Consider the following 26,798-nt stretch of genomic DNA (forward strand, 5'->3'; position numbering starts at 1 on the left):
CTCAATCCCCTTCTTTACACAATACTGACTATCGATATGAAATCAATACGAGCAAAAACAAAACGCTTACGGCAATAAATATTTTATACAGTCTAAACGCATTGATCAGGCAAATATTAGCGGGTTGTCCTATCTAAGCTCAAGAATTGTTATTTTTAATTGTACGTTCGAGTATTAAAGTTCACACATTTCACCCGAAATCATGCCCTCTCTGCAAGATGCGTCTGAAAACGATAGACAATATTGGAATTTTAAACATGATTTTAAACCTGAGCAAACGAAGTTATCAGAATATTTCTGAAATTTAATCGGGTGTGGGTATTCACGATACGTGGAAACGATGCAACCCAAAATTGCTTTTGAATTGGATAAGAAATGTGGAGCGAATATCAAATTGCCCAAAATTACCGTGAGATGTTGAACCTGTTATTTTTTTATTTTTCCTGCCAATTCAAGTTCGTAAAACTAAAAAAATGAATCGACCTCGCAAATACTCAGCGCATCATCAGAGTTGTTAAAATTCTAAGCCGTCACGTTTGAAACATTCAGCCAAATCTTTGTTTTATTTTCCTGATATACGATAGCGAATATTTCGTTTCCTCTTGATCTCAACCGAATGCGAAATTTCGTTTTAAGAAAAAAAATAATTCTTTTCACAATGCGCGGGGGAGTATAGAATAGATTTTTATATCGCAAACACTTTCGTTTGGGATTCCTCCACTTTGACCGTACGTACGAGTAACGTTAAGATAATAAATAGGTCAAGAGATTTTAGGGTGTTTTTCAACCAGTGTTGTTTATAAGTAACGGTAAATTTCATTTTTATAGGAAATCGATTTTTGCCGAGACTCGAGCTACCCACTCGCCAGTCGTCAACCGGTGGATCTGTCTTTCAATTACGAATAAATGTTAATACAGCCTACAAAGTATTTTACAGAACTGAATTGGATTGGAGAATGTTTACGCTGAAAGTTACCATTATTATGTGCTTTGGTCTAATGAAAAAACCAAACGAATTTGACATAACATTCAACTATGATATATCCTATAGATTTCCAATTACAAACACGAACCCGCTGTTTTATTCCCGGTATGTTAGATTTGTTGGTTTTATAACACAATAATCAAATTAGCCTAATATTAAACTAACCGATCGAACGAATAAGAAGGCAATACATATTTCAAGATCGAAAACTTCAAAACGCGGTTCGCGATTTCGTGAAAACGGCGCCTTAGTAACGCGTAAAGTAACGCGCTACGACAGGTTTCAACACACGCCAATCGCCAGATTTCAAAACTGTCAAAATCCTGAAACCGTGCGATGTGTATAAACTGTCATATATATAAGATATTGAAAATGTCGGATTTTGTCGGACGGTCGAACGAAAATATATATTCGACTAGCTAATGAGATATTAATTTAAATAGAAAATATTTAAACGAACGACACGAAATAATTTGGGTATTTTTATGTATAATTGGACATGGATATTAACAGCGCCTAAAGGAAAAGTGTAACTGAAAATTGCTGCACAGATTGGTGGTAATTACTGGAAAACTCGTTCGAAAGAAATGTCAACGTTTAAAAATATATTTGTACCCTGAATTTGCTGATTGCAGCAAATGAATAGTAGGAAATCTAAAATGCTCCATCATTTATGGATAGAACATGTAGATAGAAAGTAATGTGAAAAGGCGATCAGTGATTGAAATAACAACTTTTGAATCTGGAATGAATTCAAACGTTGTGTCGTGTTGATGTTGTTCGGTATGGAGCAGCGACTGAGAGCGCTGTTTATAGCGTCGCTGATCGTCTGTCGAGTTCGCATCGCGCGCGCTGATCGCGCAGACTCTATCGAGGAATCGTTTGTGACGGTAAGTTCGTCTTGTAACAACACGTGGTACCCGCTAGATTCTACGTCCGGTTACATCGTTTCGCCGAATTACCCTTCGTTAACGCGCGGTGTTGAATGTCGTTGGTTCATCAACAGTTCTTTACCGGGAACTTTTCACGTCCAAGTTTACCACGATATCGAGCCGTCAATATTCTGTATTTATAACTACCTTCTCGTCCACGAGTCTGATAACAGATTCTGCGGCGATGGAAAACATGATATTCACCGAAACAATTCGATCTCGTTGATGTTTATGAGTAACGTCGATGGTGCGCGAGGTAGTCGGGTTTATATCATATATCGTTATAAACGAAATCATTTGTCAATTAGTCACGATTGCCCAAAATATCTCCGATTGAACCAAATACAAACATCAATAGGATACAAATATCAGATAAGCTACTTACTAACGTGCAAATTGTTTTTGCAATGGATCGGGATGCCAGATGATTTTGGCATGAACCTGACCTTAAGAAAACTAAGTTTGAAAGTAAGCCCAGGTGCTGATCCAGCGACGACTCTTAAAGTCTACGACGGATGGAACACCAGCAGTGAACCTATAGGTCTCATACGAGAACAAACCGGGCATCCACCGTCATCATTTTATACTAAAACAAGCAAAGCCGTCATATCACTGCTATATCCTCGACTGTTTTTTGAAACACAGCTTCTAATTCAAATATACAAAATATCGAATTGGAACGTCTCTAATCCGTTGATTCAGATCTCTAATAACGAGTCGGGAGTGCTTATTCCCGATGAAAACAGTTTACACGTAATAACTCGATCGAAACACTTACACTGCTGGTCTATCACAGTGCAGGTGTTACAGTACGTCGTCTTCAACTGGACACGTGATCTCGTCACAACCGGTGACGTCATAAGTGTATATAAACTAGAAGGGTTACGCGTTGTAGGAACTGATATTTTACTCGGTTACAACTACCTAAAATCACTGAGTGTTAAATCTGACGGATTTCTCGTCATACTGTGCGTTCTGAAAGCAACCGTTCACGACAATGCGAGATTTGAAATAAACTATAAAATTGAATCTATTTCGATAGGTGATATTAAGGTCAACAACCGTCAGGTGAGTAACAACTGTGAAATTATGTTACTCTGTGTCAGAAATTTAAGTCAACTAAATCTGTCTGATATACTTAATTTTGGCTAACCCTAGGTCACTGTGAACCGAATGCGGTTAATGACAACATACTCGCTGTTGCCAAAACGAAATAAAGCCTCGGTAAATTATCGCATCACTAGATACGAGTTTAATGGGAAAGTTGATATTTATGAAGAGAATATGGAACTAACAGTTTTATCAGAGAACTGCGAGCGAGCTGGATTTTACATATTCGACGGTGATAATTTCACGGCTAGACGATACGGTCCGTATTGTCCGAAGAAATTAACATACAACCGTAACGTCGTCAGTCTGATTACATCAGGTGGATCGGTTACTGTAGTAGGATACGCTTATAACTGGGAGGGTCAGTTAGCAGTTGATAAGGAATCATTTCTCAGATTTCGTCCTACCGACTGTGACGGGTATGTTTTAAAGGAACGAGAACGTCAGATCAATATGACATCACACTGTCTCATGATTACACCCGAAAACCGACGCCTTCCTTTGAGAAATATTCATATATTATCAGAACACGAATATCAAATTGACCGATGTTTTCAGGAACATCTAATATTCAGGTCTTGTAGCATGTACCTGAAATTGAATAGTCAGTTTCTAAATAACAGTCTCGTAATAAACACTGTGACAATACAATTCACGAATCCGTTCTGGTTTAATTCTTTATTAATTAAACTACGACGTAAATGCCAACGATCGAAGAAAGTGGAAGGGGGTATCGACCAGTCACCACGTAATGATAATTGCGGAATCATTCAGTCACCAAACTACCCGGGATCAGCAGGGCAAACCAGACAAGCATTTATATATAGTTTTCAAAGAAGGAACATTCAGCGAATTGTGTATTACAGATTTGTAATCAAATATACTGAAATGATACGATGTGAAAAATCAAAATCGTCAGACAAGGACCCGATTGTAATACAACAATACATTAGAGATACAACAAGCGATCAAACACATCAACACGAAAATAGAATATGTGACAATAACGCGATATCGAGACTTGTGTTTTATAGTTTAAGACATGAGAACGTTTGGTTTGAGGTGAAAAATTACATACCGACTTTTCAAATCCAATACACATTAGAACAGTCGTTACCGGTAAAACAGTTTGAAAATGTTTGTAAATCGGGATTTTTACATTCGGGAATTTCATGCGTAAAATACATCAGAGATGAACGTCTGAATTGGGAGAATGCTGAATTGTATTGTAGACAGAAGTACGCGGGACATCTACTCAGTATCAACTCACAACCGGAAATGATTTCTATTAAAAGATTATTCGCTACAAAGCTTCTTCTAAAGGCATATTCACAGAGAGCGCTCATAATGATGATTGGATTAAAACTGCAAGTAAGTCATAAAATAAGTCATATGAAACTTTGTATATAAGAATTTGGGGTTATCTTTAATCACGTGTTTGCAACTTAATTTTCAGCAAGTTTCTGGTTATTACACGTGGACTGACGGGAAACCATTGAGCTACACAGAGTGGTATCAACCTACAAATAACGACACGATACCAGAAGTTATTCGAGGATTGATATCTCCTCTTAGAAAACAACCGATAAATGACGTCAATATGCCGTGTACGGCGATGATACTGAATAATCCACGAGGATCAGCGAACTGGGTTCGATTCCCCTGCGAAATCGAAGAGGTCCACACGAGTTTCATTTGCGAAACTGAAAGATTTACCATCGAAAATAGAACAGCATCAATGTGGAATGTAACCAAAAACGACACATTTCTATTTCAAAATGCTGATTTCAACGATTCGAACTGTACGATTGGTTGGGTAAACATAGGTAAACAATGCTATCAAATACTGACAGATTGGAACAGATATCGAGGTCTTGACTCAAAAACTGCTACAGAGATGTGTCATAGCATCGGATCTGATATGGGCAAAATAGTCCGTAACACAGAAAATGACATCTTAAATTTGATAAAATCATTTCAATATCAACATCAATATAGCTCTATTCTAACGATGACTTCCAATGACCGACTGCAAGTTATAAACCCAATAATCACCAGAGATGAAATTACTTATATTCAATCAGTTAAATGGACGACGAAACAGTTTGATAATGCAACAGATACAGCGAATTCTGTTTTGTGTTCTTACAATGTAACTGACGAAGAGTTAACTTCTATAAGCGGTTGTAAATCGTGGCAGTTTAAATGTAACGATCTAAGATGTATCAGCGACCATCGCGTGTGTGATACCAGACACGACTGTCGACACGGCGAAGACGAACTAATTTGTTCGCATATCAATTTACACAGTCAGTTTCAATGCGATGATGGTCAGGTGATATCAATAAGTGGATTCTGTGACTTCATACAGGATTGTCGGGATGGTTCGGATGAGGAATCTTGTATTCATCCCCCGTGTTTGTCAGAACAATTTCGCTGCACAAGTGGTCAATGTATCAGTAGGTCAAGTAGATGTGATGGAGTCACATATTGTAAAGACGGATCAGATGAAATGGGATGCACGACTGAAATATGTCAGGGGTTCCTGTGTAACAGTGGAGACTGTATCAGTTCTCAGTTGTATCAGGATGGTGTCGTGGATTGTAGTGGAAGCCTCGAAGAAGATGAATTAGTAACAACTACTAATGTTACAGTGAATCCTACTGTTCAGTGCAATAATGAAAACTACTGCACAACTAACTTCACAAATCTCTGTACGGAATCAGATGAACAAAGATGTTCTTTCAATTCTCCTCATTGTTATTCAAGACGTCACGGATGTATTCTAGAAAGAATGACAAATGGCTTCCCAGTTTGTAGAAATCTTGAGCACGTATTGAGATGTGAAGAATTTGAATGTCCAGCTGGTACTGTAAAATGTCCAGCATCGTACTGTATACCGATCAGACAGGTGTGCGATGGTCAATCAGATTGTCCTAATTCAGAAGATGAACAAAACTGCGAAACATTTTCGTGTCCAGGAATGTTTAAATGTGGTCAGGAAAATCGATGTATTCCACAATCTGAAGTTTGTGACGGTTTCGTCAATTGTAAACATACAACTGATGACGAGGCTTTCTGTAATGTCACGTGTCCGATGGGCTGTAGATGTCAAGGTCATTTGATTGATTGTGCCAATGCTGGTTTAAAAGATGTCTCTGGTCTTTTCTCGACATCAAGTCGAGTTTTAATTCTGTCAAATAACAGAATCATTCTGAGCGAGTCGACGTTTGCTTCATTCGTTTATCTTCGAATGCTTAACATCTCTTCCAATGAATTGTCTTATATTTTACCGAACTCGTTTACAAACCTGCATAATCTACATACATTAGATCTTACATACAACAACTTAACATCATTATCTACAAACACATTCATCGGGTTGTATAATTTAAAAGAGTTATTGATCACTGAAAATCCTATACGCCATTTAGACGACAATACCTTTCAAGATTTAATGTCATTACAATTTCTGGACCTTCGAAGGCTTTCGGTTTTGCTGCTTGGTAGAGATGTATTTAGAGGTTTATCTGCATTACAGTCGTTGAATATCAGCAGCAACAGAATCTATCATATTTCACGATATGCTTTTTCAGGATTAAATGAACTTAGAATTCTCGATATTACCAACAACTCTAAATTTATTTTGACAGAAAGAGGCGTTTTCGATAATCTAACATCATTAGTCTCGTTAACGTCTGATGCTTACAAATTTTGCTGCATGGCTCCGAATGTTGACCAGTGCCTTCCCGAAGCTGATGAATTTTCCTCCTGTTCTGATCTGATGGGTAACACAGTCCTCAGAGCTATCATCTGGGTCATCGCTTCATTCAGTTTCTTCGCGAACAGTATCGTCATTTTATTTCGTCTTCGATCAATTCGACTTTCATCCTCCGAAAAACGTAACACATCTTCCGACATCTTAATTATCAATATCGCAGCTTGTGATGTTCTCATGTCGATTTATTTGTTTTCGATTGCGGGTGCAGATTATATTTATAAAGGAGATTATTTCCTAAATTCTGAAACTTGGACGGATAGTTCATTGTGTAGTTTCGCCGGAGTCACGGTGACTATTTCTTGTGAAGGCTCATTGACGTTTCTATTTATTCTAACACGGCATAGATTCTCGAATATCGTTAACCCATTTTCTGGAAGCCCGATTACATCACCGAGATATGTGTCGATTATTTGTGGCATGTGTTGGGTTATTATAAGTACAATCTCTATAATACCGCTGTCACAATTATCTTATTTCGGTATTAAATTCTACGGTACCACTGGAGTTTGTTTACCTATAAATTTAATATCAATTGATGTCCACGCCTGGCAATATTCATTCGCTATTTTTGGGGTATTCAACTCGTTCATACTCGCTACGATAATAACGACTTATGCGCAAATGTACAGACTCGTATCTGGAAGCAGGTCTGGTTCGGGTAGAATTGATCCTACCGAACTAGTTTTAGCACGTAGAAGTTTAGTGATAAATCTTTGTAATTTATTTTGCTGGCTGCCGTTAATTATCGTTCAGTTTTGCGCGGTATTTCGGGTAGAAATACCGAATCAGGTGGCGGCTTGGCTGGCGGTTCTTTTCTTACCGATCAACTCGTCCCTAAATCCCCTTCTTTACACAATACTGACTATCGATATGAAATCCATACGAGCAAAAACAAAACGCTTTCGGCAATAAATGTTTCAAACAGTCTTAACGCATTGATCCGGCAAATATTATCGGGTTGTCCTATCTAAGCTCAAGAGTTGTTATTTTTAATTGTACGTTCGAGTATCAAAGTTCACACATTTCACCCGAAATCATGCCCTCTCTGCAAGATGCGTCCGAAAACTATAGACAATATTGAAATTTTAAACATGATATTAAACCTGAGCGAACGAAGTTATCAGAATATTTCTGAAATATAATCGGGCGTGGGTATTAACGACACGTGGAAACGATGGAACCGAAAATTACTTTTGAATTGGATGAGAAATGTCGTGCGAATATAAAATTGTCCAAAATTACCGTGAAATGTTGAACCTGTTATTTTTTATTTTTCCTGCCAATTCAAGTTCGTAAAAAAAATGGACCTCGCAAATACTCAGCGCATCATCAGAGTTGTTAAAATTCTAAGCCGTCACGTTTGAAACATTCAGCCAAATCTTTGTTTTATTTTCCTTATATAAGATAGCGAATATTACGTTTCCTCTTAATCTCAATCGAATGCGAAATTTCGTTTTAAGAAAGAAAAAAATTCTTTTCACAATGCGCGGGGACGTATAGAATAGATTTCTATATCGCAAACAATTTCGTCTTGGATTCATCACTTTGACCGTACGTACGAGTAACGTTAACATAATAAAGAGGTCAAGAGATTTTTGGGCCTTTTTCAATCGATTTTTGCCGAGACTCGAGCTACCCACACGCCAGTCATCAACTGGTGGATCTGTCTTCCAAAAATGAATAAATGTAAATACAGCCTACAAAGTAGTCTACAGAACTGAATTGGATTGGAGAATGTTTAAGTAGAAAGTTACCAATTATGTTTTTGGTCTAAAGAAAAACCCAGACGAATTTGACACAACATCCAACTATGATATATCCTATCGATTTCCAATGACAAACACGAACCCGCTGTTTTATTCTCGGTATGTTTGATTTCTTGGTTTTATAACTCATTAATCTAATTAACATTAAACTAACCGATTGAACGAGTAAGAAGGGCAATACATATTTCAAGATCGAAAACTAAAAAACGCGGTTCGCGAATTCGCGAAAACGGCGCCTTACTAACGCGTAAAGTAACGCGCTGCGACTGGATTGAACACACGCCAGTCGCCGATTTTCAAAACGGTTAGAATCCTGAAACCGTGCGATGCGTATGAACTGCGATTCCAATAATATTCATAAAGTCGAATTTTGTCGGACGGTCGAGCGAAAATATATATTCGACTAGCTAATGAAATATTAATTTAAAAATAAAATAGGTAAACGAACGACACGAAATAATTGGGATATTTTTATGTATAATTGGACATGAATATTTTCCGCGCCTAAAGGAAACGTGAAACGTGAAAATTGCTGCACAGATTGATGGTAATTACTGGAGAACTCGTTCGAAAGAAATGTCAACGTTTGAAAATATGTTTTTATCCTGTATTTGATGATTGCAACAAATGATAAGTTAGAAATCTAAAATGCTCCATCATTTATGGAGAAAATTTGAAGATAGAAAGTAATGTGAAAAGGCGATCAGTGATTGAAATAACAACTTTTGAATCAGGAATGAATTCCAACGTTGTGTCGTGTTGATGTTGTTCGGTATGGAGCAGCGACTGAGAGCGCTGTTTACGGCGTCGCTGATCGTCTGTCAAGTTCGCATCGCGCGCGCTGATCGCGCAGACTCTATCGGGGAATCGTCTGTGACGGTAAGTTCGTCTTGTAACAACACGTGGTACCCGCTAGATTCTACGTCCGGTTACATCGTTTCACCGAATTACCCTTCGTTAACGCGCGGCGTTGAATGTCGTTGGTTCATCAACAGTTCTTTTACGGGGACTTTTCACGTCCAAGTTTACTACGATATTGGGCTTTCAATATTCTGTAGTGATAACTACCTTCTCGTTTACGAGTCTGAAAAGAGATTGTGCGGTGTTGGAAAACATGAAATCCGCCGTAACGATTCGATCTCGTTGATGTTTATGAGTAACGTCGATGGTGCGCGAGGTAGTCGGGTTTATGTCATATATAGTTATGAACGAAGCCGATTGAAAATCAGTCACGACTGTTTAAGACACAATATAAGATTGGGGAGGCTAAAAGCTGAGCAGGGTTACAAATACACCGTAGGAAAAATAAAGAATTGCCAGTTATTTGTTGAATGGAGCGGCATGCCGCGAGGTTATGCGTTGAATCTAACATTTATTGATACAACTTTTAGATTCTATTATGGTAGGAAATCATTGTCGGTAACCATGAAAATACACGACGGTTGGAACACCAGCAATGAACCTTTAGCGCATATACCACACCAATCCGGACATCAAGCATCATCATTTTATACAAAAACAAACAAAGCTGTTTTGGTGTCACTGCTGACACATCTACAGTCATTGCTTTTAGTACAGACGTATAGAATATCAGATTGGAACGTCTCTAATCCGTTGATTCAGATCTCTAATAACGAGTCGGGAGTGCTCATTCCCGATGACAACAGTTTACACGTAATATTCCGATCAAAAAACTTACACTGTTGGTCTATCACAGTGCAGGTGTTACAATACGTCTTCTTCAACTGGACACGCGAACTCGTCATATCCGGTGACGTCATCGGTGTATATAAACTAGAAGGGTTACACGTTGTAGGAACTGATATTTTACTCGGTTATAACTACCTAGAATCACTGAGTGTTAAATCTGACGGTTTCCTCGTGATAATGTGCGTTTTGAAAGCAACAGTCCACGAAAATGTGAGATTTGAAATAAACTATAGAATGGAATCTCTTTCGATATATGATATAAAGGTCATAAACCAGGTAAATATCACCTGTGAAATTTTGTTATCCCGTATCGATACGACTTGAAATCATTTAAGATAAAAACTGTCTGATATGCTTGTAATATTTGCCAACTCTAGGTACCGGTGAACCGAATGTGGTTTATGACGCAAGACTCGCTGTTTCCAAAACGAAATAAAGTCTCGGTGAATTATCGCGTCACTACATACGAGTTCAAATGGAAAGTTGATATCTATGAAGAGAATATGGAACTAACAGTTTTATCAGAGAACTGCGAGCGAGCTGGATTTTACATATTCGACGGTGGTAATTTCACGGCTAGACGATACGGTCCGTATTGTCCTCGTTTATTCACCCCGTACGACCGTAACGTCGTCAGTCTGATTACATCAGGTGGATCGGTTACTGTAGTAGGATACGCTTATAACTGGGATGATCAGTTAACAGTCGGTAAGATATCATATCTCAGATTTCGTCCTACCGACTGCAACGGGTATGTTTTAAAGGATGGAGAACATCGGATCAATATGACGTCACACTGTCTCGTGATAACACCGGAAAATCGACGCCTTCCTTTGAGAAATATTTATATATTATCAGAACACGAATATCAAATTGACCGATGTTTTCAGGATCATCTATCATTCGGTTCTTGTAGCAGGTATCTGAGATTGAGTAGTCAGGTTCTTAATAACGGTCTCGTATTAAACACTGTGAAAACACGTGTGGCGAATGTATTCTGGTTGTATTCATTATTAGTTAAACTACGGCGTAAATGTCAACGATCGAAGATAGTGGCAGGCGTTATTGGCCAGACACCATTGAATGATAATTGCGGAATCATTCAATCACCAAACTACCCGGGATCAGCGGGGCAAACCAGAGAAGCATTACTATATAGTTTTCCAAGTAGGAACATTCAGCGAATTCTGTACTACAGATTTGTAATCAAATATACTGATATGATACAATGTGAGAAAACGAATCCGTGGGACAAGGACCCGATTGTAATAAACCATTCCATTATTGATAGAACTAGCGGTCAAACACATCAACACGAAAATATAATATGCGACAATAACGCGATACCGGGACTTGTGTTTTATAGTTTAAGACATGAGAACCTGTGGTTTGAGGTGAAAAATCACATACCTTCTTTTCAAATACAATACATATTAGAACAGCCGTTACTGATAAAACAGTTTGAAAATGTCTGTAAATCGGGATTTCTAGATTCGGGAATTTCATGCGTAAAATACATCAGAGATGAACGTCTAAATTGGGAGAATGCTGAATTGTATTGTAGACAGAAGTACGCGGGACATCTACTCAGTATCAACTCACAACAGGAGATGATTTCTATCAAACGATTATTCGCAACAGAACTTCTTCTAAAGGCATATTCACAGAAAGCGCTCTTAATGATGATTGGATTAAAAATGAAGGTAAAATTCTTAATTTCTAAAACTATCTCGTTAAAAGAAATTTATATACCATCATGATGTTTTAATCATGAATTTGCCACTTAAACTTTTAGTCTACTTCTGGTTCTTACACATGGACTGATGGGAAACCATTGAGCTACACGGAGTGGTATCAACCTACAAATAACGACACGATACCAGAAGTTATTCGAGGATTGATATCACCTCTAAGAAAACAACCGATAAATGACGTCAATATGCCGTGTACGGCGATGATACTGAATAATCCACGAGGATCAGCGAACTGGGTTCGATTCCCATGTGAAATCGAAGAGGTCCACACGAGTTTCATTTGCGAAACTGAAAGAATTGATATCGAAAAAAGAACAGCATTAATGTTGAACATAACCAAAAACGACACATTTCTAATACGGGAAAATCCATTTCAAAATATTGATTTCAATGACTCGAGCTGTACGTTTGGTTTGGTAAGAATAGACAGACAATGCTATCAAATGTTGACAGACTGGAACACACATCGAGGTCTTGATATAAAAAGTGCGACAGAGATGTGTAATGGCGTCCGGGCCGAAGTAGGTAGTACAAACAGTAATACTGAAAAAGATATCTTAAATTTGATAACAACATTTCAATATCAACATCAATATAGCTCTGTACTAACGATGACTTCTTATGACACACTGCAAGTTATAAACCCAATAATAACCAGAGATGAAATTACTTATATTCAATCACTAAAATGGACGATGAAACAGTTTGATAACGCGACAGAAATAGCGCATTCTGTTTTGTGTTCATACAATGTAACTGATGAAGAGTTAGCTTCTATAAGCGGTTGTAAATCGTGGCAGTTTGAATGTAACGATCAAAGATGTATCAGCGACCATCGCGTATGTGATACCAGACACGACTGTCGACACGGCGAAGATGAACTGAGTTGTTCGCATATCAATTTACACAGTCAGTTTCAATGCGATGATGGTCAGGTTATATCAATAAGTGGTTTCTGTGATTTCATACAGGATTGTGTGGATGGTTCTGATGAGGAATCTTGTTTTCATCCCCCGTGTTTGTCTGAACAATTTCGCTGCAAAAGTGGTCAATGTTTCAGTAGGTCAAACAGATGTGATGGAGTCACTGATTGTAAAGACGGATCAGATGAAATGGGATGCACTACTAAAATATGTCAGGGGTTCCTGTGTAACAGTGGAGACTGTATTAGTTCTCAGTTGTATCAGGATGGAGTCGTGGATTGTAGTGGAAGCGTCGAAGAAGATGAATTAGTAACGGCGACTAATGTTACAGTGAATCCTACTGTTCAATGCAATAATGAAAACTACTGCACAACTAACTTCACAAATCTCTGTACGGAATCAGATGAACAAAGGTGTTCTTTCAATTCTCCTCATTGTTATTCAAGACGTCACAGATGTATTCTAGAAAGAATGACGAATGGCTTCCCAGTTTGTCGAAATCTTGAGCACGTTTTGAGATGTGAAGAATTTGAATGTCCAGCTGGTACTGTAAAATGTCCAGCATCGTACTGTATACCGATCAGACAGGTTTGCGATGGTCAATCAGATTGTCCTAATTCAGAAGATGAAGAAAACTGCGAAACATTTTCGTGTCCAGGAATGTTTAAATGTGGTCAGGAAAATCGGTGTATTCCACAATCTGAAGTTTGTGACGGTTTCGTCAATTGCAAACATACAACTGATGACGAGGCTTTCTGTAATGTCAAGTGTCCGATGGGCTGTAGATGTCAAGGTCATTTGATTGATTGTGCCAATGCTGGTTTAAAAGATGTCACTGGTTTTTTCTCGACATCAAGTCGAGTTTTAATTCTGTCGAATAACAGAATTATTCTGAGCGAGTCGACGTTTTCATTATTCGTTTATCTTCGAATGCTCAACATCTCTTCCAATGAATTGTCTTATATTTTACCGAACTCGTTCACAAACCTGCATAATTTACATACATTAGATCTTACGTACAACAACATAACATCATTATCCACAAACACATTCATCGGGTTGTATAATTTAAAAGAGTTATTGATAACTGAAAATCCTATACGCCATTTAGACGACAATACCTTCCAAGATTTAATGTCATTACAAATTCTAAACCTTCAAGGCCTTTCAGTTTTGCTGATTGGCAGAGATGTATTTAGAGGTTTATCTGCATTACAGTCGTTGGATATTAGCAGTAACAGAATCCATCATATTTCACGATATGCTTTTTCAGGATTAAATGAACTTAGAATTCTCGATTTCACCAACAACTCTAAATTTATTTTGACTGAGACAGGCGTTTTCGATAATCTAACATCATTAGTCTCGTTAACGTCTGATGCTTACAAATTTTGTTGCATGGCTCCGAATGTTGACCAGTGTCTTCCTGAAGCTGATGAATTTTCCTCCTGTTCTGATCTGATGGGTAACACAATCCTCAGAGCTATCATCTGGATCATCGCTTCATTTAGTTTCTTCGCGAACAGTATCGTCATTTTATTTCGTCTTCGATCAATTAGACTTTCATCCTCCGAAAAGCGCAACACATCCTCTGACATCCTCATTATCAATATCGCAGCTTGTGATTTTCTGATGTCGATTTATTTGTTTTCGATCGCGGGTGCAGATTATATTTATAAAGGAAATTATTTCCTAAACTCTGAAACTTGGACGGATAGTTCATTGTGTAGTTTCGCCGGAGTCACAGTGACTATTTCTTGTGAAGGCTCATTGACGTTTCTATTCATTCTAACACGTCATAGATTCTCGAATATCGTTAACCCATTTTCTGGAAGCCCGATTAGATCACCGAGATATGTGTCCATTATTTGTGGCGTGTGTTGGGTTACTATAAGTACAATCTCTATAATACCGCTGTCACAATTATCTTATTTCGGTATTAAATTCTACGGTACTACTGGAGTTTGTTTACCTATGAATTTAATATCAATTGATGTCAACGCCTGGCAATATTCATTCGCTATTTTTGCGGTATTCAACTCATTCATACTCGCTACGATAATGGCGACTTATGCACAAATGTACAGACTCGTATCTGGAAGCAGGACAGGTTCGGGTAGAATCGATCCTACGGAACTGGTTTTAGCACGAAGAAGTTTGGTGATAAATCTTTGTAATTTATTTTGCTGGCTGCCGTTAATTATCGTTCAGTTTTGCGCGGTATTACGGGTAGAAATACCGAATCAGGTGGCGGCTTGGCTGGCGGTTCTTTTCTTACCGATCAACTCGTCCCTCAATCCCCTTCTTTACACAATACTGACTATCGATATGAAATCAATACGAGCAAAAACTAAACGCTTTCGGCAATAAATGTTTCAAACAGTCTTAACGCATTGATCCGGCAAATATAATCGGGTTGTCCTATCTAAGCTCAAGAATTGTTATATTTTTAATTGTACGTTCGAGTATTAAAGTTCACACATTTCACCCGAAATCACGCCCTCTCTGCAAGATGCGTCTGAAAACTATAGACAATATTGGAATTTTAAACATGATATTAAACCTGAGCGAACGAAGTTATCAGAATATTTCTGAAATATAATCGCGCGTGGGTATTAACGACACGTGGAAACGATGAAACCGAAAATTACTTTTGAATTGGATAAGAAATGTCGTGCGAATATGAAATTGTCCAAAATTACCGTGAAATGTTGAACCTGTTATTTCTTATTTTTCCTGCCAATTCAAGTTCGTAAAAAAAAATGGACCTCGCAAATACTCAGCGCATCATCAGAGTTGTTAAAATTCTAAGCCGTCACGTTTGAAACACTCAGCCAAATCTTTGTTTTATTTTCCTTATATAAGATAGCGAATATTACGTTTCCTCTTAATCTCAATCGAATGCGAAATTTCGTTTTAAGAAAGAAAAAAATTCTTTTCACAATGCGCGGGGACGTATAGAATAGATTTCTATATCGCAAACAATTTCGTCTTGGATTCATCACTTTGACCGTACGTACGCGTAACGTTAACATAATAAAGAGGTCAAGAGATTTTTGGGCCTTTTTCAATCGATTTTTGCCCAGACTCGAGCAATCCACACGCCAGTCATCAACTGGTGGATCTGTCTTCCAAAAATGAATAAATGTAAATACAGCCTACAAAGTAGTCTACAGAACTGAATTGGATTGGAGAATGTTTAAGCAGAAAGTTACCAATTATGTTTTTGGTCGAAATAAAAACCCAGACGAATTTGACATAACATCCAACTATGATATATCCTATCGATTTCCAATGACAAACACGAACCCGCTGTTTTATTCTCGGTATGTTTGATTTCTTGGTTTTATAACACATTAATCTAATTAACATTAAACTAACCGATCGAACGAATAAGAAGGGCAATACATATTTCAAGATCGAAAACTTAAAAACGCGGTTCGCGAATTCGCGAAAACGGCGCCTTACTAACGCGTAAAGTAACGCGCTGCGACTGGATTGAACACACGCCAGTCGCCGATTTTCCAAACGGTTAGAATCCTGAAACCGTGCGATGCGTATAAACTGCGATTCCAGTATTATTCATAAAGTCGAATTTTGTCGGACGGTCGAGCGAAAATATATATTCGACCAGCTAATGAAATATTAATTTAAAAATAAAATAGGTAAACGAACGACACGAAATAATTGGGATATTTTTATGTATAATTGGACATGGATATTTTCCGCGCCTAAAGGAAATGTGAAACGTGAAAATTGCTGCACAGATTGATGGTAATTACTGGAGAACTCGTTCGAAAGAAATGTCAACGTTTGAAAATATGTTTTTATCCTGTATTTGATGATTGCAACAAATGATAAGTTAGAAATCTAAAATGCTCGATCATTTATGGAGAAAATTTGAAGATAGAAAGTAATGCGAAAAGGCGATCACTGATTGAAAACAACTTTTGAATCAGGAATGAATTCCAACGTTGTGTCGTGTTGATGTTGTTCGGTATGGAGCAGCGACTGAGAGCGCTGTTTACGGCGTCGCTGATCGTCTGTCAAGTTCGCATCGCGCGCGCTGATCGCGCAGACTCTATCGGGGAATCGTCTGTGACGGTAAGTTCGTCTTGTAACAACACGTGGTACCCGCTAGATTCTACGTCCGGTTACATCGTTTCACCGAATTACCCTTCGTTAACGCGCGGCGTTGAATGTCGTTGGTTCATCAACAGTTCTTTTACGGGGACTTTTCACGTCCAAGTTTACTACGATATTGGGCTTTCAATATTCTGTAGTGATAACTACCTTCTCGTTTACGAGTCTGAAAAGAGATTGTGCGGTGTTGGAAAACATGAAATCCGCCGTAACGATTCGATCTCGTTGATGTTTATGAGTAACGTCGATGGTGCGCGAGGTAGTCGGGTTTATGTCATATATAGTTATGAACGAAGCCGATTGAAAATCAGTCACGACTGTTTAAGACACAATATAAGATTGGGGAGGCTAAAAGCTGAGCAGGGTTACAAATACACCGTAGGAAAAATAAAGAATTGCCAGTTATTTGTTGAATGGAGCGGCATGCCGCGAGGTTATGCGTTGAATCTAACATTTATTGATACAACTTTTAGATTCTATTATGGTAGGAAATCATTGTCGGTAACCATGAAAATACACGACGGTTGGAACACCAGCAATGAACCTTTAGCGCATATACCACACCAATCCGGACATCAAGCATCATCATTTTATACAAAAACAAACAAAGCTGTTTTGGTGTCACTGCTGACACATCTACAGTCATTGCTTTTAGTACAGACGTATAGAATATCAGATTGGAACGTCTCTAATCCGTTGATTCAGATCTCTAATAACGAGTCGGGAGTGCTCATTCCCGATGACAACAGTTTACACGTAATATTCCGATCAAAAAACTTACACTGCTGGTCTATCACAGTGCAGGTGTTACAATACGTCTTCTTCAACTGGACACGCGAACTCGTCATATCCGGTGACGTCATCGGTGTATATAAACTAGAAGGGTTACACGTTGTAGGAACTGATATTTTACTCGGTTATAACTACCTAGAATCACTGAGTGTTAAATCTGACGGTTTCCTCGTGATAATGTGCGTTTTGAAAGCAACAGTCCACGAAAATGTGAGATTTGAAATAAACTATAGAATGGAATCTCTTTCGATATATGATATAAAGGTCATAAACCAGGTAAATATCACCTGTGAAATTTTGTTATCCCGTATCGATACGACTTGAAATCATTTAAGATAAAAACTGTCTGATATGCTTGTAATATTGGCCAACTCTAGGTACCGGTGAACCGAATGTGGTTTATGACGCAAGACTCGCTGTTTCCAAAACGAAATAAAGTCTCGGTGATTTATCGCGTCACTACATACGAGTTCAAATGGAAAGTTGATATCTATGAAGAGAATATGGAACTAACAGTTTTATCAGAGAACTGCGAGCGAGCTGGATTTTACATATTCGACGGTGGTAATTTCACGGCTAGACGATACGGTCCGTATTGTCCTCGTTTATTCACCCCGTACGACCGTAACGTCGTCAGTCTGATTACATCAGGTGGATCGGTTACTGTAGTAGGATACGCTTATAACTGGGATGATCAGTTAACAGTTGGTAAGATATCATATCTCAGATTTCGTCCTACCGACTGCGACGGGTATGTTTTAAAGGATGGAGAACATCGGATCAATATGACGTCACACTGTCTCGTGATAACACCGGAAAATCGACGCCTTCCTTTGAGAAATATTTATATATTATCAGAACACGAATATCAAATTGACCGATGTTTTCATGATCATCTATCATTCGGTTCTTGTAGCAGGTATCTGAGATTGAGTAGTCAGGTTCTTAATAACGGTCTCGTATTAAACACTGTGAAAACACGTGTGGCGAATGTATTCTGGTTGTATTCATTATTAGTTAAACTACGGCGTAAATGTCAACGATCGAAGATAGTGGCAGGCGTTATTGGCCAGACACCATTGAATGATAATTGCGGAATCATTCAATCACCAAACTACCCGGGATCAGCGGGGCAAACCAGAGAAGCATTACTATATAGTTTTCCAAGTAGGAACATTCAGCGAATTCTGTACTACAGATTTGTAATCAAATATACTGATATGATACAATGTGAGAAAACGAATCCGTGGGACAAGGACCCGATTGTAATAAACCATTCCATTATTGATAGAACTAGCGGTCAAACACATCAACACGAAAATATAATATGCGACAATAACGCGATACCGGGACTTGTGTTTTATAGTTTAAGACATGAGAACCTGTGGTTTGAGGTGAAAAATCACATACCTTCTTTTCAAATACAATACATATTAGAACAGCCGTTACTGATAAAACAGTTTGAAAATGTCTGTAAATCGGGATTTCTAGATTCGGGAATTTCATGCGTAAAATACATCAGAGATGAACGTCTAAATTGGGAGAATGCTGAATTGTATTGTAGACAGAAGTACGCGGGACATCTACTCAGTATCAACTCACAACAGGAGATGATTTCTATCAAACGATTATTCGCAACAGAACTTCTTCTAAAGGCATATTCACAGAAAGCGCTCTTAATGATGATTGGATTAAAAATGAAGGTAAAATTCTTAATTTCTAAAACTATCTCGTTAAAAGAAATTTATATACCATCATGATGTTTTAATCATGAATTTGCCACTTAAACTTTTAGTCTACTTCTGGTTCTTACACATGGACTGACGGGAAACCACTGAGCTACACGGAGTGGTATCAACCTACAAATAACGACACGATACCAGAAGTTATTCGAGGATTGATATCACCTCTAAGAAAACAACCGATAAATGACGTCAATATGCCGTGTACGGCGATGATACTGAATAATCCACGAGGATCAGCGAACTGGGTTCGATTCCCATGTGAAATCGAAGAGGTCCACACGAGTTTCATTTGCGAAACTGAAAGAATTGATATCGAAAATAGAACAGCATTAATGTTGAACATAACCAAAAACGACACATTTCTAATACGGGAAAATCCATTTCAAAATATTGATTTCAATGACTCGAGCTGTACGTTTGGTTTGGTAAGAATAGACAGACAATGCTATCAAATACTGACAGACTGGAACACACATCGAGGTCTTGATATAAAAAGTGCGACAGAGATGTGTAATGGCGTCCGGGCCGAAGTAGGTAGTACAAACAGTAATACTGAAAAAGATATCTTAAATTTGATAACAACATTTCAATATCAACATCAATATAGCTCTGTACTAACGATGACTTCTTATGACACACTGCAAGTTATAAACCCAATAATAACCAGAGATGAAATTACTTATATTCAATCACTAAAATGGACGATGAAACAGTTTGATAACGCGACAGAAATAGCGCATTCTGTTTTGTGTTCATACAATGTAACTGATGAAGAGTTAGCTTCTATAAGCGGTTGTAAATCGTGGCAGTTTGAATGTAACGATCAAAGATGTATCAGCGACCATCGCGTATGTGATACCAGACACGACTGTCGACACGGCGAAGATGAACTGAGTTGTTCGCATATCAATTTACACAGTCAGTTTCAATGCGATGATGGTCAGGTTATATCAATAAGTGGTTTCTGTGATTTCATACAGGATTGTGTGGATGGTTCTGATGAGGAATCTTGTTTTCATCCCCCGTGTTTGTCTGAACAATTTCGCTGCACAAGTGGTCAATGTTTCAGTAGGTCAAACAGATGTGATGGAGTCACTGATTGTAAAGACGGATCAGATGAAATGGGATGCACTACTAAAATGTGTCAGGGGTTCCTGTGTAACAGTGGAGACTGTATTAGTTCTCAGTTGTATCAGGATGGAGTCGTGGATTGTAGTGGAAGCGTCGAAGAAGATGAATTAGTAACGGCGACTAATGTTACAGTGAATCCTACTGTTCAATGCAATAATGAAAACTACTGCACAACTAACTTCACAAATCTCTGTACGGAATCAGATGAACAAAGGTGTTCTTTCAATTCTCCTCATTGTTATGCAAGACGTCACAGATGTATTCTAGAAAGAATGACAAATGGCTTCCCAGTTTGTCGAAATCTTGAGCACGTTTTGAGATGTGAAGAATTTGAATGTCCAGCAGGTACTGTAAAATGTCCAGCATCGTACTGTATACCGATCAGACAGGTTTGCGATGGTCAATCAGATTGTCCTAATTCAGAAGATGAACAAAACTGCGAAACATTTTCGTGTCCAGGAATGTTTAAATGTGGTCAGGAAAATCGGTGTATTCCACAATCTGAAGTTTGTGACGGTTTCGTCATTTGCAAACATACAACTGATGACGAGGCTTTCTGTAATGTCAAGTGTCCGATGGGCTGTAGATGTCAAGGTCATTTGATTGATTGTGCCAATGCTGGTTTAAAAGATGTCACTAGTTTTTTCTCGACATCAAGTCGAGTTTTAATTCTGTCGAATAACAGAATTATTCTGAGCGAGTCGACGTTTTCATTATTCGTTTATCTTCGAATGCTCAACATCTCTTCCAATGAATTGTCTCATATTTTACCGAACTCGTTCACAAACCTGCATAATTTACATACATTAGATCTTACGTACAACAACATAACATTATTATCCACAAACACATTCATCGGGTTGTATAATTTAAAAGAGTTATTGATAACTGAAAATCCTATACGCCATTTAGACGACAATACCTTTCAAGATTTAATGTCATTACAATTTCTGGACCTTCAAGGGCTTTCAGTTTTGCTGATTGGCAGAGATGTATTTAGAGGTTTATCTGCATTACAGTCGTTGGATATTAGCAGTAACAGAATCCATCATATTTCACGATATGCTTTTTCAGGATTAAATGAACTTAGAATTCTCGATTTATCCAACAACTCTAAATTTATTTTGACTGAGACAGGCGTTTTCGATAATCTAACATCATTAGTCTCGTTAACGTCTGATGCTTACAAATTTTGCTGCATGGCTCCGAATGTTGACCAGTGTCTACCTGAAGCTGATGAATTTTCCTCCTGTTCTGATCTGATGGGTAACACAATCCTCAGAGCTATCATCTGGATCATCGCTTCATTTAGTTTCTTCGCGAACAGTATCGTCATTTTATTTCGTCTTCGATCAATTAGACTTTCATCCTCCGAAAAGCGCAACACATCCTCTGACATCCTCATCATCAACATCGCAGCTTGTGATTTTCTGATGTCGATTTATTTGTTTTCGATTGCGGGTGCAGATTATATTTATAAAGGAGATTATTTCCTAAACTCTGAAACTTGGACGGATAGTTCATTGTGTAGTTTCGCCGGAGTTACGGTGACTATTTCTTGTGAAGGCTCATTGACGTTTCTATTCATTCTAACACGGCAAAGATTCTCGAATATCGTTAACCCATTTTCTGGAAGCCCGATTAGATCACCGAGATATGTGTCGATTATTTGTGGCATGTGTTGGGTTATTATAAGTACAATCTCTATAATACCGCTGTCACAATTATCTTATTTCGGTATTAAATTCTACGGTACTACTGGAGTTTGTTTACCTATGAATTTAATATCGATTGATGTCAACGCCTGGCAATATTCATTCGCTATTTTTGCGGTATTCAACTCGTTCATACTCGCTACGATAATGACGACTTATGCGCAAATGTACAGACTCGTATCTGGAAGCAGGACAGGTTCGGGTAGAATCGATCCTACGGAACTGGTTTTAGCACGAAGAAGTTTAGTGATAAATCTTTGTAATTTATTTTGCTGGCTGCCGTTAATTATCGTTCAGTTTTGCGCGGTATTTCGGATAGAAATACCGAATCAGGTGGCGGCTTGGCTGGCGGTTCTTTTCTTACCGATCAACTCGTCCCTCAATCCCCTTCTTTACACAATACTGACTATCGATATGAAATCCATACGAGCAAAAACTAAACGCTTACGTTAAAAATTTTTTACAAATTCTAAACGCATTGATCCCGCTATTTAATCGGGTTGTCTTAACCTCAAGCATTGTTGGTTTAAATTACTCAAATTCTAATAGAGACTGAAAAGATACACATTTCATCCAAAATCACCGCCCTCTCAAGACGTAGCTAAAAATTATAGAAAACATTGGAACTTTCAATTAAGTATTGATTTCTTAAAAACCTGAGCGAAAGAAGTTATCAGAACGTTTTTGAAATATTATTGGGCGTGGGTATTCACGACACGTAGAAATGATTGGACCGAAAATAATTTTTTATTTAAATTGTTCGAATAAGGCGTGAATATAATATTGTCCGAAATATTTGTGAAACGTTGGACCGGTTATTTTCGATTAGTCGTGCTATTTCAGGTTCATAAAAATAAAAAATGAATTGACCTCGTAAAAACTCAGCGCATCATTAGAGTTGTTAAAATCCTAAGCCGTCACGTTGGACACATTTAACCAAATCTTTGCTTCATATCTAATATAAGATAGCGAATATTTCGTTTCCTCTTGATCTCAATCGAATGCGAAATTTCGTTTTAAGAAAATAAAATAATTCTTTTCACAATGCGCGGGGGAGTATAGAATAGATTTTTATATCGCAAACACTTTCGTTTTGGATTCATCACTTTGACCGTACGTACGAGTAACGTTAAGATAATAAATAGGTCAAGAGATTTTAGGGCGTTTTTCAACCAGTGTTGTTTATAAGTAACGGTAAATTTCATTTTTATAGGAAATCGATTTATGCCCAGAATCGAGCTACCCACTCGCCAGTCGTCAACCGGTGGATCTGTCTTTCAATTACGAATAAATGTTAATACAGCCTACAAAGTATTTTACAGAACTGAATTGGATTGGAGAATGTTTACGCTGAAAGTTACCAATATTATGTGCTTTGGTCTAATGAAAAAACCAGACGAATTTGACATAACATCCAACTATGATAATATCATAGTTGGATGTTATGTCAAATTCGTCTGGTTTTTTCTGTATTATATTATATCCTATAGATTTCCAATTACAAACACGAACCCGCTGTTTTATTCCCGGTATGTTAGATTTGTTGGTTTTATAACACATTAATCAAATTAGCCTAATATTAAACTAACCGATCGAACGAATAAGAAGGCAATACATGTTTCAAGATCGAAAACTTCAAAACGCGGTTCGCGATTTCGCGAAAACGGCGCCTTAGTAACGCGTAAAGTAACGCGCTACGACAGGTTTCAACACACGCCAATCGCCAGATTTCAAAACTGTCAAAATCCTGAAACCGTGCGATGTGTATAAACTGTCATATATATAAGATATTGAAAATGTCGGATTTTGTCGGACGGTCGAACGAAAATATATATTCGACTAGCTAATGAGATATTAATTTAAATAGAAAATATTTAAACGAACGACACGAAATAATTTGGGTATTTTTATGTATAATTGGACATGGATATTAACAGCGCCTAAAGGAAAAGTGTAACTGAAAATTGCTGCACAGATTGGTGGTAATTACTGGAAAACTCGTTCGAAAGAAATGTCAACGTTTAAAAATATATTTGTACCCTGAATTTGCTGATTGCAGCAAATGAATAGTAGGAAATCTAAAATGCTCCATCATTTATGGATAGAACATGAAGATAGAAAGTAATGTGAAAAGGCGATCAGTGATTGAAATAACAACTTTTGAATCTGGAATGAATTCAAACGTTGTGTCGTGTTGATGTTGTTCGGTATGGAGCAGCGACTGAGAGCGCTGTTTATAGCGTCGCTGATCGTCTGTCGAGTTCGCATCGCGCGCGCTGATCGCGCAGACTCTATCGAGGAATCGTTTGTGACGGTAAGTTCGTCTTGTAACAACACGTGGTACCCGCTAGATTCTACGTCCGGTTACATCGTTTCGCCGAATTACCCTTCGTTAACGCGCGGTGTTGAATGCCGTTGGTTCATCAACAGTTCTTTACCGGGAACTGTTCGCATCCAAGTTTACTACGATATCGAGCCGTCAATATTCTGTAGTGATAACTACCTTCTCGTCTACGAGTCTGATAACAGATTCTGCGGCGATGGAAAACATGAAATTCGCCAAAACAATTCGATCTCGTTGATGTTTATGAGTAACGTCGATGGTGCGCGAGGTAGTCGGGTTTATATCATATATCGTTATAAACGAAATCATTTGTCAATTAGTCACGATTGCCCAAAATATCTCCGATTGAACCAAATACAAACATCAATAGGATACAAATATCAGATAGGCTACTTACTATCGTGCAAATTGTTTTTGGAATGGATCGGGATGCCAGATGATTTTGGCATGAACCTGACCTTAAGAAAGCTAAGTTTGAAAGTAAGCCCAGGTGCTGATCCAGCGACGACTCTTAAAGTCTACGACGGATGGAACACCAGCAGTGAACCTATAGGTCTCATACGAGAACAAACCGGGCATCCACCGTCATCATTTTATACTAAAACAAGCAAAGCCGTCATATCACTGCTATATCCTCGACTGTTTTTTGAAACACAGCTTCTAATTCAAATATACCAAATATCGGATTGGAACGTCTCTAATCCGTTGATTCAGATCTCTAATAACGAGTCGGGAGTGATCGTTCCCGATGAAAACAGTTTACACGTAATAACTCGATCAAAACACTTACACTGCTGGTCTATCACAGTGCAGGTGTTACAGTACGTCGTCTTCAACTGGACGAGCGATTTCGTCACAACCGATGACGTCATAAGTGTATATAAACAAGAAGGGTTACGCGTTGTAGAAACTGATATTATACTCGGTTACAACTACCTGCAATCACTGAGTGTTAAATCTGATGGATTTCTCGTCATACTGTGCGTTCTGAAAGCAACCGTTCACGACAATGCGAGATTTGAAATAAACTATAAAATTGAATCTATTTCGATAGATGATATAAAGGTCAACAACCCTCAGGTGAGTAACAACTGTGTAATTATGTTACTTTGTCAGAAATTTAAGTCAACTTGATCTGTCTGATATGCTTAATATTGGAAACCCTAGGTCACTGTGAACCGAATGTGGTCAATGAAAACAAACTCGCTGTTTCCAAAACGAAATAAAGCCTCGGTGAATTATCGCGTCACTAGATACGAGTTTAAATGGAAAATTGATATTTATGACGAGAATATGGAACTAACAGTTTTATCAGAGAACTGCGAGCGAGCTGGATTTTACATATTCGACGGTGGTAATTTCACGGCTAGACGATACGGTCCGTATTGTCCTCGTTTATACGCCCCGTACGACCGTAACGTGGTCAGTCTGATTACATCAGGTGGATCGGTTACTGTTGTAGGATACGCTTATAATTGGGACGGTCAGTTGACAGTCGATAAGGGATCATATCTCAGATTTCATCCTACCGACTGTGACGGGTATGTTTTAAAGGAGGGAGAACGTCGGATCAATATGACGTCACACTGTCTCGTGATTACACCCAAAAACCGACGCCTTCCTCTAAGAAATATTCACATTTTATCAGAACACGAATATCAAATTGACCGATGTTTTCAGGATTCTCTCTTATTCGGTTCTTGTAGCAGGTATCTGACATTGAGCAGTCAGTATCTCAATAACAGTCTAGTAATAAACACCGTTAAAACACAATTCATGGTTCCATTCTGGTATAATCCTTTATTGGTGAAACTACGTCGTAAATGTCAACGATCGAAGGTAGTTGCAGGGGGTATTGACCAGACACCACTGAATGATAATTGCAGAATCATTCAGTCACCAAACTACCCTGGATCAGCAGAGCAAACCAGAGAATCATTAATATATAGTTTTCAATGGAGCATCAC

This window comes from Tubulanus polymorphus, chromosome 12 (genome assembly GCF_964204645.1).
Source record: "Tubulanus polymorphus chromosome 12, tnTubPoly1.2, whole genome shotgun sequence".
Lineage (NCBI taxonomy): Eukaryota > Metazoa > Nemertea > Palaeonemertea > Tubulaniformes > Tubulanidae > Tubulanus > Tubulanus polymorphus.